This window comes from Lucilia cuprina, chromosome 3 (genome assembly GCF_022045245.1).
Source record: "Lucilia cuprina isolate Lc7/37 chromosome 3, ASM2204524v1, whole genome shotgun sequence".
NCBI classification, from domain to species: domain Eukaryota; kingdom Metazoa; phylum Arthropoda; class Insecta; order Diptera; family Calliphoridae; genus Lucilia; species Lucilia cuprina.
The window spans coordinates 42,867,549-42,883,658 of NC_060951.1; the positions used below are offsets into that span (position 1 = coordinate 42,867,549).

A 16,110-nucleotide genomic window follows, 5' to 3' on the forward strand; every position below is an offset into this window, starting at 1 on the left:
ATTGTCTAGTCTATAGTCTAGTCTATAGTCTAGTCTATAGTCTAGTCTATAGTCTAGTCTATAGTCTAGTCTATAGTCTAGTCTATAGTCTAGTCTATAGTCTAGTCTATAGTCTAGTCTATAGTCTAGTCTATAGTCTAGTCTATAGTCTAGTCTATAGTCTAGTCTATAGTCTAGTCTATAGTCTAGTCTATAGTCTAGTCTATAGTCTAGTCTATAGTCTAGTCTGTAGTTTAGCCTACAGTAGCCTATAGTCTTGTCTTGTCTAGTTTAGGGTCTTGTCTGTAGTCTAGTCTATATTCCAGTTTATACTCTAGTCTATAATCTAGTCTATAATATATTCTATAGTCTAACCTATAGTCTAGCCTATAGTCTAGCCTATAGTCTAGCCCATAGTCTAGTCTAAAGTCTAGTCTATAAATAAAAGCTCTAAGCACTAAAATAACAGCAATATCATTACGTTTGATCTTCGAAAATAAAAGCTCTAAGCACTAATTAGTAATAAGATTTATATGTACCAAATTATTTAAAAAAGCTGTAAATTGTAATAAAAAACCTTAAATAGAAACGCTTACATTTCATTCCCACCATCCAAATCTTTTAAAAGCTTAGAAACATAAAAAGCTCAATAAGCTTTTCGTTAAGGAACAACAATTTAAAAGGGAAAGCAAAATACATATGTAAATAGGTACCTAAGTTGCAAATCACTCACCTTAAAATACCGGGTAAAATAAAATGATTTTGCACTACATACATCCATACTCATATTACATTTATTCTTAAAAGACTATTATGCTCTTTTTATATTTTCACAATTTACTTTGCAAATTTACCAACACGCATTTATATTACATATTTACTTCTTTTTATTAGCCTTTTACATAAGCAAACAAAAACACATCTACTTTTCATAAATAATAACAACAACTATTACGCACTTTTTTTAGCCCCCCTCACTTGCACTCTTATTTACTTTTTTTCTCATTTTTTTCTTATTAAACTCATTCTTATTTTTTTCTCAATCATTAACTTTTTACTTCTTTAACCCCTCACTTACGCTTCTCTCTTCAACACTTTTTTCCCGCTAACGAACGACCGCACAAAAGCGAAACAACGACAACATCGAAAAATTGCATTATATTTGTTGCAAATTTTCTAAGACATTTTTTATATTTAATCTTTAAAATTTTTGGCAATTTTTTTCAATAAAACTATTAAGCAACATTTAATTTATAAATTAATGCAAAAATATTTTAATTTACGCGTTTAATAAAGATGCAATATTAATTTTAATCACACAATAACTGATTTGACAACCGGCCGTTTTAAGTAATTCCCGAAAACTAAAGAGGAATATGCAAATAACTAAAGGAATAGTGATTGATGTTGTTGTTATTGTGGTTATACTTATTGGTACTCTATTAAGTGTGAGAAAAAAAAACAAAAACAAAGTGGTCAATTATGTAATATAGTGTTGGGTAAAGAACTGAAAGTACTTTTTAAGTTAGAATAGTAAAAAGTGGCAACGATTTTAGGAGTAAAGTGCTATTGGTTATAAAATATACATTTGATATTTTATTTTATTTAATTTGATTCAGATTTTAAATTATTAATTAGCTAAGTTGATCTTTTCTATTGCTGAAATATAAAATTTAAACCCCATTCTTAATAAAATTATTAATTGTTTATTGTAGAAATTTTGAATTGAAAATGGTCGTACTAAACCTTAAATATGCGATTAATATCTTTATGAATTCGAAGGGAATACTTTTAATAAAGAAGATTTATTTTCTAAATAGTCAAAACTAGCTGAATAAAGTTATTTTTATTAAATAAACAAACATTTTGTTAGATGATGTTCTGAAATATTCTTATTTACAGTAGGTAAATATTTAAAATAAAAAAAATCCTGCTAAATTAATTATGTTATGTGAATAGTTGTATTAATACAATTTTTATTTTTTATACCCTACATCACTATAGTGCGTTTGTGCTGAAGTTTGTAACACCCAAAAATATTGGTCCTACACCCACCTTAAAGTATACCAATCGCCTCATAATCACTTTCTGAGTCGATTTAGCTATGTACGTCTGTCCGGCCGTCTGTCTGTCTGTGTGTCCATGTAAACCTTGTGCGCACGCTACAGGTCGCAATTTTCAAGATAATTTGATGAAATTTGGCACATACATACTTTTTTTGGTACAAGGACGATCGCTATTGAAAATGGTTGAAATCGGTCAATTATTTCTCCTAGCCCCCATACAACCGTACCGCCCGAATCAGGCCTTTAGGCTCATAAGTACGTTAAATTTTTTTATAACGTCAACAAAAATCAGCAAAAATTAGTTTTATAGAACAATAAATGACAATACTAATTTTTGTTGTGATCGGGCCTCAGTTGACCCTAGCCCCCATACAGACTTCCCTTAAGAAAATGACTTGAAGGTCAAAATTAACTTATAATTACTTATAGAACGATTAAAATCTACATAAATGACTTTGAAGTAGACGTAAATTCATCTACCAAAATTTACAAGGATAGGCCCATGTTAACCCCTTCTCCCCTATGAGCCCTCTTGTAAAAAATCTATTTTTTTGTCAACAATAAGTAAAAATATTCCACAATAAAACAAATTTAATGCTTTATTAAAAAAAATCAAAATTTTAACATTCTGAATGGTGTAGAGTATCATATGGTCGGAAATGTCCATCTATAAATTCATACTTGTTTTTTTTTCTATCTTAAGAAAAATGTAGTGCAAAAAGTAAACCGACTCAGAAGAGTTTCCTAAATGGGTTAATTTTGAACTTAACCCTACACAGTATTAAATAATGATAACTTTTATCATAATTATACAATTTTTGAAAATTTATTTGATAATGATTCGATAATTTTCTGTAGAAGGTATTATATAGAATGTTATAACAATTATATGTAAGTATCTATACCGACCGTAGTATATCAAAGGTTAAATTTGTTGTATGGAACACAACACGTACATATGTACAAGAAAATAAAAATGTACCTATTAAATTTGTAAATTACTCACCATATGCCTATTTGATTGAAATGATGATGTTTGTTTACTAATTTCTCTACATAATCATTAACTCTGTCTTTGCAAATTTGTCATTCATCATCTTGCACATGCATGTATTTTAATAACAACAACTACTACTACGCACTTGTTCCTTTACTACTCAATTGTACTCTCACTTATTACTACTTATTTTTTACTTCTTCACTACCCGCGCTTGCTCTTCTCTCTTCCACACTTTTTTCTTCTCACAAAACAAACGACCGCACAAAAAACGACAGCATCGAAAAATTGCATTAAAAATTTGTTAACAATTTTCTAAGGCTTTTTTTACATTTAAATGTTAAACTTTTTGACAATTTTTTTATATAAAACTATTAAGCAACATTTAGTTTAGATTGTAATGCAATTGTTTAATTTACGCGATTAATTTTAATTAAACAATAATTCATTTGTCGACCTACCGCTTTAAAAATTCCCGAAAACTAAAGAGGAACATGCAAATAACTAAAGTAATAATGATTGATGTTGTTGTTGTTATGGTTATTGAAACTGTATTAAGTGTGAGAAGAAAAAAAAACAAAAACAAAGTGGTCAATGAATATAGTGTTGGGTAAAGAATTATAAGTACTTTTTAAAGTAGAATAGTAAAACGTGACTGCGGTTATAGGGGTAAAATGCTTCGGTTTTAGGAGTAAAGTGGTATGGTTATAAAATATAAATTTTTGTAATTAAAATTGATTCAGATGTTATTTAATATAAATGGTGAGCTGAATTGATATTTTCTACAGCTGAATTATAAAATTTAATACTTTTAATAAAGAAGATTTATTTTCTTAATAGTCAAAATTAGCTGAATAAAGTTATTTTTATTAATTGAATCAAATTTTTGTTAGATGAATTCTAAAAAATTCTTATATAAATACATAACAGTATTTAAAATTAAAAAAGAATCTTACTAAATTCTGTAAATGTGTTATGAGCTAAATGATAGCTGTATTAATGCAATTTTTGTTCATTTTTATTAATTGAATAAAAAAAGTTTAACTGAATTATAATATTATCTCTTGTGATCTATTTGAATTTAAAACTTGTTTGATACATTTTAAGCTTTAATTAAACTATGGTAATTTTAGAAGATTTAAGGTAACTAGACAAGACCACTTCAAGTACAAAGCCGTTTGAAAAGTAAACTACAAAGAAACGTTCTTAATGGATCAATTGTGAACTAATGCCTACAGAATTTTAAATAATGACAATCTTAATCGAAATTTTATAATGTGTAAACATTTAATTGACAAAAAAAAATCTACATTTCAATCATCACTTAAACTTTGGTAACTTTAAAAGATTTAAAAGGTAATTACAAAACTTTATCTTAATAACAAGGTAGAGCAAAATTAAAACGAATCAGAAAGTTCCCTAAATGGGTCAATTTTGAACTAAACCCTAAAGAATATAAAGAATAACGAATTTTATCCAAATTTAATCAATTTTGAATATTTAATTGACAATAATTTGATAATTTTCTGTAGAAGGTGTTATTTGGAATATAATAACAATTATGTATATGTATGTATGTACCTATACCGACCGTAGTATATCAAAGGTTAAATTTCTATGGAATAACACGTATGCACAAGAAAACAAAAATCTATTAAAGTTGTAAATTACTCACCATACGCCGATTCGATTGAAATTATGATGTTTGTTTACTAATTTCTCTACATAATCATTAACTCTGTCTTTGCAAATTTGCCATTCATCATCTTGCACATGCAGGCATTTTAATAACAACAACTACTACTACGCACTTGTTCCTTTACTACTCAATTGTACTCTCACTTCTTATTATTTATTTTTTAATTCTTCACAACCCGCGCTTGCTCTTCTCTCTTCCACACTTTGTTCTTTCCACGAAACAAACGGCCGTACAAAAGCGAAAAATAACGACAGCATCGAAAAATTGCATTATATTTGTTAAACATTTTATAAGACTTTTTTCACATTTAAATGTTAAACTTTTTGACAATTTTTTTATATAAAACTATTAAGCAACATTTAGTTTATAATATAATCCAAAAATTTTTTAATTTACGCGATTAATTAACATGCAATAATAATTTTAATTAGACAATAATTCATTTGTCAACCGACCGCTTTAAAAATACCCGAAAACTAAAGAGGAACATGCAAATAACTAAAGTAATAATGATTGATGTTGCTGTTATGGTTATTGAAACTCTATTATGTGTGAGAAGAAAAAAAAAACAAAAACAATGTAGCTAATCAATATAGTGTTGGGCAAATAAGTAAAAGTACTTTTTAACTTACAATAGTTAAAAGTGACGGCAAAATGCTATTGTCTATAAAATATACATTTTTGTAATTTAAATCGATTTAGATATTATTTAATATAAATGGTTAGCTGATTTGTTCTTTTCTACTACATACTGAATTATAAAATTTAATACTTTTAATAAGAAAGACATGTTTTTTAAATAGACAAAATTAGTTGAATGAAATTTATTTTGTTAATTGAATAAAAATCTTGTTAGATGAATTTTGATATATTCTTATTTAATTAAGAGTATTTAAATTAAAAAGCTAGCTAAATTAAATTTGTTATAAGCTAAAATATAGCTGTATTTCTTTATATAAATATTCTTTTATATAAATTGTATAAAAACTTTAAACTTTTTTGATACATTTGAAGCTTTTGGTCAAACTTTGATAATTTTAGAAAGTGACTACGAGATATCACCTCAAGTACAAGGCCGTTCGAAAGTAAACCTACACACGAATTTAAATATGTAATAACAAATTTAATAGAAATTTTATACCTTAATTTCTACATTTCAATCATGACCTAAACTTTGGTGACTTCAAAAGATTTAAGGTAACTACGAAACTTTACCTTAAGAATAAGGTAGTGCAAAGGTAAATCGATTTAGAATAATTCCCTAAATGAGTAAATTTTGAACTAAACCGTACAGAATATTAGAGAATGTCGAATTTTATCATAATTAAATAATTTTTTAAATGTAATTGAAAATAATATCATAATTTTTTGTAGTAGGTTTTATAATGAATGTTGTAACATCTATATGTATGTACATATATACACCGATCCTAACAAAATATGAGAATTTTCTTATAGGCATAGGTAATTTGTTAAGGAGCAACAAAAAAAAAGAAAGCAAAATGTATTAATGTTGGAAATTACTCACCTAATGTAATTTAATTACAATAATGATGTTTGTTCAATAATTTCTATACATATTAATTAACTTTGACTATGCAAATTTGTCATTCATCATCTTGCACATGCATGTATTTTAATAACAACAACTACTACTACGCACTTGTTCCTTTACTACTCAATTGAACTCTCACTTATTATTAGTTATGTTTTTTACTTCTTCACTACCGGCGCTTGCTCTTCTCTCTTCCACACTTTTTTCTTCCAACAAAATCAAACGACCGAACAAAAGCGAAACAACAACAAAGTCGAAATATTTGCAATATATTTGTTGGACATTTTCTAACACTTTTTTCACACTAAAAATTAGCAAAAAAAATTTACAAAAGTATTAAGCAATATTTCATTTATATTTTAATATAAAAATATTTTAATTTATGCGTTTAATTAAGATGTTAGATTAATTTTAATAATACAATTAACGATTTGTCAACCGACCACTTTAAACAATTCCCGAAAACTAAAGAGGAAAATGCAAATAATTAAAGAAGGATTAAAAGATGTTGTTGTTGTTATTAACAGTCTATCAAGAGCGAAGAAAAAAAACAAAGAGGTGAATCAATCTAGTGTTGGGTAAAGAAATAAAGTACTTTTTTAAGATTAAAATGGGATCATAGGTGTTTTATTACTAAAGAGCACTTGACTTTGAAATGTGAAACATTGACATAATATTGTAATTGCATGTTATTTAATAGATTTTTATAATTTAATACTTATTATCGTGATGAATGTAGTTTTTCTGCGGAATTAGGTATAATCAGTTTTAAAATTAAACATTTAGAAAAGAAATATCTAGTTGGGCTTGGACGAGCATAGGATACCCTTCACTAAGAGTTATATACCTATAATTTTACATAAATAAACTTTTATATTGAATTTTATCTTAATTCCGATTGATGATAAACTAATATTCCGAATAAGTTATTAAATGGGACTTAAGAGTCGAAAACATGGACCGATCTTCATTAAATCATTTTTAAAGAGAGGTTTGTATAGGGGTCTAATGTCAGAGTAAGTGATTCTGTGTCGATCGGTGTACATTAAGGTGGTTATAGGACCTAAATTTTTTTGCGTTACAAACATCAGCAATATAGTAGGATAGGGTATATAAGCCTGCCAAAGAATTCCATTCCGATCGAAAGTGGAATTAACTTTCCTAATTTTCTTCTTCAATAAAGGAAAATTACATCTTTTTCGGAATGAAACCACAGGCCTGATAAATAAACTTTTTTGATTAGCAAAACTAAATACTGAAATGCAAGCTGAATGATAAAATAGATATACTTTTAAATAATCTGCATATGACCTTTTTGAGAAATTTCAATCTTGTATTAAAAATTTGGTAAATTTAGAGGATTTAAAATGACTACTAGTACAAAGTGAATCAAGCACAACGTCGAGAGTATATGTAAATCTAGTCAGAATAGTTCAATTATAAACTGAAGCCTACAGAATTTAAAATAGTTAATAATTTTCTAAAACAAATACTTTTCGTTGAATTTTACCAAAATGTCATATACGATAATAAGCTATTAGAGGTGTTATACCCGGAGCCTAATAAAATTCCGTAGAGATAGGAATGTTTTTGGAACAACACAATATGTGCTTATATTAAAGGAAAACAAAATATGTTAATATTGCAAATTACTCACCTTAAAGTCCCGATTAAAGTAAAGATGTTTGTTCAATAATTCCTCTACATAATCATTAACTCTGACTTTGCAAATTTGCAATCACCTTCATGCACATGCATGCATTTTAATAACAACAATAACAATAACGCACTTGTTCCTTTACTACTCAATTGTACTCTCACTTATTACTACTTATTTTTTACGACCCGCGCTTGCTCTTCTCTCTTCCACACATGTTCTTCCACGAAGCAATCGACCGAAAAAAGCGAAACAACGCGTCGGCGTCGAAAAATTGAATTCAATTTGTTACACATTTTCTAACACTTTTTTCACATATAAAATTAAAACTTTTTCACAATTTTTTTACATAAAACTATTAAGCAACATTTAATTTATAATTTAATGTGAAAATATTTTAATTAACGCGATTATTTAACATGCAAAACTAATATTAATTAGATAATTAATGATTTGTCAACCGAACGCTTTAAACAATTCCCGAAAACTAAAGAGGAATATGCAAATAACTAAAGAAGTATTGATTGATGTTGTTGTTGTTATTATTAGCAGTCTATTAAGAAGAGTGAGAAAACTCTAGTGTTGGTCGTTAAAGGAAAAAAGTACTTTTTGGTTGGAGTATTTATATTGGGGAAAGGTACATATAAAAGGTTGTTTTTGTTAGAATATTAATGCTAAGATTTAAATACATATTGGTCCTTACTATTTTAAAAATTAAACAAGTATGAATGTATAGTCGAGCATGTTCGACCATATGATACCCAACACTGGTCGGTATGTTTAAAATATGGATTATTTGGAGATTTTCTACAAGAGGGTTAATAGGAGAGAATATGGTTCTATCTTTATAAAAGTTGGTAAATGAATTTACGCCTACTTCAAAGTTATTTATGTAGAATTTAATCGTCCCTATTCGGGGGTACGGTTGCATTAAGGGCTGGACGAATTTCAACATTACCTTCAACCAAAAGAAGAGTATGTGCAAAATTTCATCAAATTATCTTAAAACTTGAGAGAGTACGCGTAAGGTTTACATAAACACGAACTTAGCTAAATCGACTCATATAGTGTTTCTGAGCCGATTGGCAATCTTTATAGTGAGTGTAGGACCAATATTTTTGGCTGTTGCAAGCATTATCACAAACGCATAATACCAACCCCACAATAGTGGTGTAGGGTATTGTCTATTTCTTTAAAATAGAGTAAATTATTGAAAATTTAGAGAAATTTACAAAAGAAAAATAAATTGATTGAAAATTTTCTATATAAAGAAAATGAAAACACAATTCAAATTTTTTATAAAATGGTATCAAATGGCCGAAGCCACAATAGTGTCAATATGATTATTTAGGGCAAGAAGCATGCGGACTAGCATCAGGGGCTACCCCCATATTAATTAAATAAAAAAAAATCGTTTGTCTTGGAAACTATTAGAAAATCTTTAAACTGACCACGAAGAATTTTTACATTAATTTGGGTAATAAATGGGTGGATCGGCAATGGGGAAGCGGCGCCATCCATTTGAATTAAATACAAAAAAAGCTTTTATCTTGGAAACCTACAACTAGATTTTTCAAATCTTGAATGAATGAAGTGAAACAGACTTTCTTCAGTGATGTTGGAGGTGGTTTTGGAAACCACATATGAATTAAATATATTTGAGAAACTACGATGAATTTTCAGAGGCTGTCTCAGATTTTTGCTTATATCTCCGTTATTTATGTGCGGATTTTGCTGATTTTAAATAGGAATATTCTGAATAGAATATTTGGCAGAATTATTGGAGATTTAAATCTCGAAGTTATCTGGGGCCTTGAGAAGACTGCTTTCAACAGACACACATAGACGGACGTGGAAGTGTATAATAATTGAATGAACAAGGAAGAATCTTCATTGAAATTTTTATAATTTTAAAAAATATATTTTTTCCGTTACCCTGTGTAGATTATACTATTAGTCACAATACCACGCAAATGTTAAAGCAACGTTCTCCCCTCATAAAAAAGACAATCTCATGCACATAAAAACATTGGTCTAAACAAAATAAACTCGATTACAAGTGGAAACATTCGATTTTTATTGCTTATTCGGTAGGATTATTGTAATGAATTACATATTTTTTTATATACTTACATGCACGTAGTAATTCATAGACACACATATCCTTTTATGAGTTTTCCTATGTAGTTAAATTTTGATATCCATCCAACAGTCTTTTACTTTTCATTTCTATTGTTTTCATATTTTCGTTCAGCTTTTTTTTTTGCTTTCAATAATCCTAGTTTTAGTCCGAGAAATGTACTCACAATAACAGTCTGCTTAGTTTAAGATATTTACTGGGTACTTAGCCATATACATATGTATGTATGTATCTATGAATGTTTGTGTGCACACATGTGAGTGAGCCTGTTTGTAATCCTTCTAAAATGTTATCGTATTTAGTGTAACTGAATGTTAACCACAAAACTTAAAACTCGTTCGTTTGTTGGTTGAAAGTATTTTTTTTTTTTTTTGTAAAAAGGACTCATAAATGTTAGATTACTGTTTCTGATGCTACATGTTTTTCAAAAATTTCCTTTTGTTTTTACTTTTTACTGTTGGTGTTGTTGGAAAACAAGATATATTTGTCTGGTTTACTCTATGCTGACATTTGTTTAAGATGCATTTTTCTATATATTTTCTTTTTCAATTGTTTCAGCAAATTATGATTTTGAAAAACCTGCTTATGTCAATAATTTTGTAGATTTTTTGTTTGAAAGGAAGGAAAACTTTAGTTATCATATATAACATATGATTTTTATTTAAACAAGAGGCACGTTTATAACCTAAATTTAAGTTAAAGTAGAATTCAATTAAGTTTCCATAATTTTCAAATAAATGAAAAATAAACACGTACAAACCTTTAAAATAAAAAAAAATAAAAATATTGATATCTTTAAATCGTGGTTAAAATATTTAAAAAGGGATCCTTAGATATGTTGGCTTTAGTTTTATTCCTTTCAATCTTTTCTAAGTCATCCTCTTGTAAATTTTTTTAAACTTTTCCGCACTGACCAAAAACGGCGATACCGCCCCATCCATGGGGTAATGCGCCAAGGGGATGGGGCCGATTTGTCATTAGTAAAATAAAAGAAAAAATTACAAAAATGAAAACTTATTTTGCTGTTTTATACTTTAATTAATTAAACAAAGTATAATCAACCAGATATTTATTGTTTATTTCACAAAACTTAACAAAAACAAGTATGAATGTATAGTCGGGCGTAGCCGACTATATAATACCCTACACCTGTCAGTATGTATGTTAAAAATTGGGATTATTTAAAAAAATAAAGCATTTGGTTTGTTTTTTTAACTTTATTTTGGAGTATTTTTACTTTTATTTTGGCAAAAAAAGATTTTTTTATGGCCCTATCCTTAAAAATGTTGGTAGGGGGAGTTGAGTCTTCTTCAATAATATTTATGTAGAATTTAAAAGTGTTAATAATGTTTGTAAGTGAATTTAAGTCATTTAAGTCATTTTCTGAAGGGGAGTTTTTATGGGGGATAGGATCAAATGAAGCCCGATCATTACAAAATCGGTAGTGTCATTTAAAGTTCTATAAAACTAAGTTTAATCGACTTTTGTTAACATAATGGATCATTTAAATTAATTATAAGCCAAAAGGCCTATTTGGGGGGTACGGTTATATGGGGGCTAGTCCAAATAATGGACCGATTTTAACCATTTTCAATAGGCTTCGTCCTTGGGCCAAAAGAAGCAGAAGAAGAAGTGTGTGCCAAATTTCATCTAATTATCTTCAAAATTGCGGCCTGTACCTTGCGCACAAGGTTTACATGGACAGCCAGCCGGCCAGACGGACGAACCCTCCCCACTAAAGTGGTGTAGGGTATAAAAATTAAAACAAATTATTACTGATTTTTTCTATATTTTAACCAAATTTTGTTCTACATCACAAGCATTATATATATTTGGCGTATGTGCCCCACGGGCAGTTCTGGGGTTTAGTTTAAATTTTTTTCGGGCTTCAAATAATGTTATCGAAAATATTATGTCTTATTGTTCACTATAGCACAAAAAGTTCACACAGTAAAATATTTTCTCAGCCCTTTGAAAAACAATTAATCATGTCTGCCTCCCATCATATGTAAAGTTAATGTTTCAAATTTTCAGGGATGATAGATAATCGATAAACGAAAACAAAATTTGATAATGCAATAAAATCGATTACTCAGTTTTAAGGTTATTCGCATTGACAGATGTGCCTATATGGTGAATGATTCCCCTTCTACCCTACATATGTACATCTTAAAATACTCTATGATTTTAGTAAATTTTGACCTTCAAGTCATTTTCTGAAGGGAAGTTTGCATGGGGCTAAGGTAGTAGTATCATTTAAAGTTCAATTGAACTAAGTTTTGCTGATTTTTGTTGACTTAATAGAACATTTAACGTAATTATGAGCCCAAACGCCCATTTCGAGGGTACTGGTGTATGGGGCCAGGCGAAATAATGGACCAATTGTAACCATTTTCAACATTTCCTTGAACTAAATCATGATTATGTTCAAAATTTCATCAAATAATCTTTAAACTTGAGACCTGTAGAGTGAGCACAAGGTTTACATAAACACGGACATTGCTAAATTGACTTAGAAAGTGTTTCCAGTCGGATTGGCATACTTTATGGTGGGTGTATGACCAATATTTTTGGGTGTTACAAACATCAGCATAAAAAGTAAACTAAAAAGTTTATTTTCCCTCAAGTCAGCTCATTTTTGATGTCACATCACTGTCTTGTCTAAATATTAAATAATTTACAAAGCCAACAACAACTACAATTATTACTTATTTGACTTTCCTTTGACCACACATTCACTCTTAATGCTTGCTAACATACTAAGAAAAACAATAACAACTTTGTATTAAATAAAAACAACTCTCATCACAGTCTCGCTTATTTATTGTTTTACTATTAAAAAAAAAACAACAACTTTTACATTGATTTCTTTTTATTTGCATTTCCTTTAACTACATAACACTCTCCTTTTCAACAGTAACAACAACAACATCATTGTATATATGTTAAACTTAACTCTCATTCTCTTCCCAATGTTGTTTATTTACTTATTACGTCACTAATATAAATAGCAACAACAAGTGTTGCAATGAGTTCTTTATTTGCATTTCCCTTTGATTGCACTCCCTCTCCCTCTCTTTTTAAGAAACTGTTTAAATAACAAAAACAAATATTATTCCCTTTGCCTAGTTATGTACTAATAACAACAACACAACATTGACACAAGCATTTACTCATTCCTATTCTTTTTTAGTTTTACGCAAAATTTTCGTTTGTTCATATGTTTAGTGATTAATTGTGTGATTTAAATAAATTTTAACGGTGAATTATTAACAATTATTAAAATATTTTTGCATAATTTATTAAATCAGAAGTAGCTTAACATTTTTATATAAAAATATTAATGAATAGTGTTAAATTAATGCAAGAAAAAGTGTAACAAAATTTGCTAAATTTTTGTGAAATTTTTGCGAAAAAATTGCTGTTTCTTTTTCGCCGGGCCATTCGTTTTAAGAATAAGAAGAGGAAGATAATAAAATGTAGTGTTTTTGTTATTGTAACGTGGTTTAAAATTAAAAAATTCATTGTTTCTTTTTTTCAGTTATTAAATGCAATAAAGATTTATTGGTTAAAATTGTTAAAATGTGTTTGCATAATTAAAAAAATAAAGAACATTTTTAAAAGTTTAATTATTTTAACGAAATTTTAAAGAAGACAAAAGAAGCTGTTAAAGAAAGAACCTGTTGCTGTAGGGTGAGTAGTACATTTTTATTTGCTTATTGTTCATTTTGTATAGACAAATTTTCTCTTTTTATAGAAAATTTTCAATAAATTTTCATTTTGATAGAAATTTTTCGATAAATTTTCTTTTTGATAGGAATTTTTTGATAAATTTTCTTTTTGATAAATTTTTAATTGATATTTTTCGATAAATTTTCTTTTTGAAAGAAATTTTTCGACATTTTTTTTATTTGATAGAAAATTATCGATAAATTTTCTTTATTGATTGATTTTTTTCGATTGATTGATTTTTTTACAGATAATTAACAATAAATTTTCTTTTTATAAAAAATATCGATGAATTTTCATTTTATAAAAATTTTTCGATAAACTTTTTAGCAGAAAATTTTCAAACATTTTTTTATCAAAAGAATTTTCGATAAAATTACTTTTTGATAAAAAAAAATCGTTAATTGTTCTTTTGGGTTTTATAGACAAATTTCCTCTTTTTAGGAAATATAAGATAAATTTTCAATAAATTTTCTTTGTATAGAAAATTTTCGATAAATGTTTTCTATGACACTTTTCAGTAAATTTTCTTTTTGATAGAAAATTTTCAACAAAATTTTTTTTGATAAAAAAATTTTCGATAAAAATTTTTAATTTAAAAAAAAAATTATCGATAAATTTTTATAAAAATTGTCGATAATTATTGTTTTAGATAGAAAATTTTCAATAAATTTTCTGTTTGACAGGAAATGTTTAAAATTCATCAAACTGAGAATTGATAAAAAATTTTTGATAAAAATTTTTTTGAATAAAAAAATTTTCGATAAATGTTCTTTGATAGAAAAATGTTCGATAAATTTTCTTTTTGATAGAAAATATTCAATAAATTTTCTTCTTGATAGAAAATGTACAATAAATGTTCTTCTTGATAGAAAATGTACAATAAATGTTCTTCTGGATAGAAAATTTACGATAAAATTTTTTTTTAGATAATTTTCGATAAATTTTGTTTTTGATTCGAAATTTTCGATAAATTTTCTGTTTTATAGAAAATTTTGTTTTCTATGGAATATGTTTAATATATTTTCCCTTGATAGAAAATGTTTGATACATTTCCTTTTGATAGAAAATATTTGATACATTTCCTTTTGATAGAAAATGTTCGACACATTTCCTTTTGATAGAAAAATTTCTATACATTTTCTTTTTTATAGAAATTGTTCTATACATTTCCCTTTGAAAGACATTTTTTTGATAAGTTATTTTTACATAAAATTTTCCATAAATTTTCTTTTTATAGAAAATTACCAATTGTAAAAGAGAGCTTGTTCTAAATAAATCACTATTTAATTCGTAAATGCAAAAACTTGTCATACAACTGCAATCCTAAATAGCATTGCATTTCATTTAAGATAAACTTTTAACTTAAACATCTCTCAACATGATTTACTAACAACATTCAAAACATTGCTCTTGTCATCATGTCTAGACATTGACATCCATACAAAAACCTTTTTATGTTTTTTTTCAACATTAAAATCAGTGTCTAATTTAATTCACATCCACAAAAAATTCACAAAAAACTACTATATTTGTTGCTTATTACCCGCACACAAACAGCTAGTAAAACTAGAAGTATAATACCAGTATTTAGATAACCACCCCAACCATAGTCTAGTAAATCTAAATTTTTCCCAACAACATACTACTACGACGCATTTGTGGTTTTAATTGCTGTTAGTCAGTCATACCTTCTAAATAACCACAATCGTTGCCCATAACGACCAATTGTCATGATGTGAGCCAATATAAGCGTTTGTCAAAACAAAAGCAACAACATCACTATATATCTAGATATGTATGTAGTAGGTTAAAATGTTATAGACAAAACAACAAAAACAACAGGAGAAAACAATAATAAAAACATCGTCATCATCAACATCATGTGTGCAGGCAGCATCAAAACAAGATTTAAAACCTCTTAAGCATTAATGTGGTTAACTGTTCATAAACTGGATTTTTGGAAAGGATTCATTTGTAGTACACTACTCCCCAAAAAATAAGAAACATTACAGTTGGTTGGGTGAGTGGTAATTAGGGTTTTTTTATATATTTATCATTATAGATTTGTAATAATTTTTGAAATAAAAAATATAATTTTTTCGATAAATTTTATATTTACAAAAATTTTTCGAAATATTCTATATTTACAGAAAATGTTCGATAAATTTACAGAAAATTTATGATAAACTTTATTTTTATAGAAATTTTTAAAATAATTTCATATTTTAATAGTTTTCATCTTCTTGTAAAAATGTTTTCTTAAATTTTCTTTTTCATATACAATT

General features: G+C 27.3%; 1 protein-coding gene and 1 long non-coding RNA gene across 4 annotated transcripts in view; one reads left to right on the top strand and one right to left on the bottom strand.

Annotated features, from left to right (window-relative positions):
* LOC111676789 (teneurin-a) overlaps positions 1-16,110 on the bottom strand; it is a 311,200-nt gene that overhangs the window by 280,935 nt on the left and 14,155 nt on the right. The gene's annotated exons all lie outside the window — the stretch shown is intronic.
* Positions 13,306-16,110, top strand: part of LOC124419128 — a 154,156-nt gene continuing 151,351 nt past the window's right edge. Inside the window, exon 1 of the long non-coding RNA XR_006940422.1 lies at positions 13,306-13,786. This is a non-coding gene — a long non-coding RNA (uncharacterized LOC124419128). The remainder of the gene's footprint in view (positions 13,787-16,110) is intronic.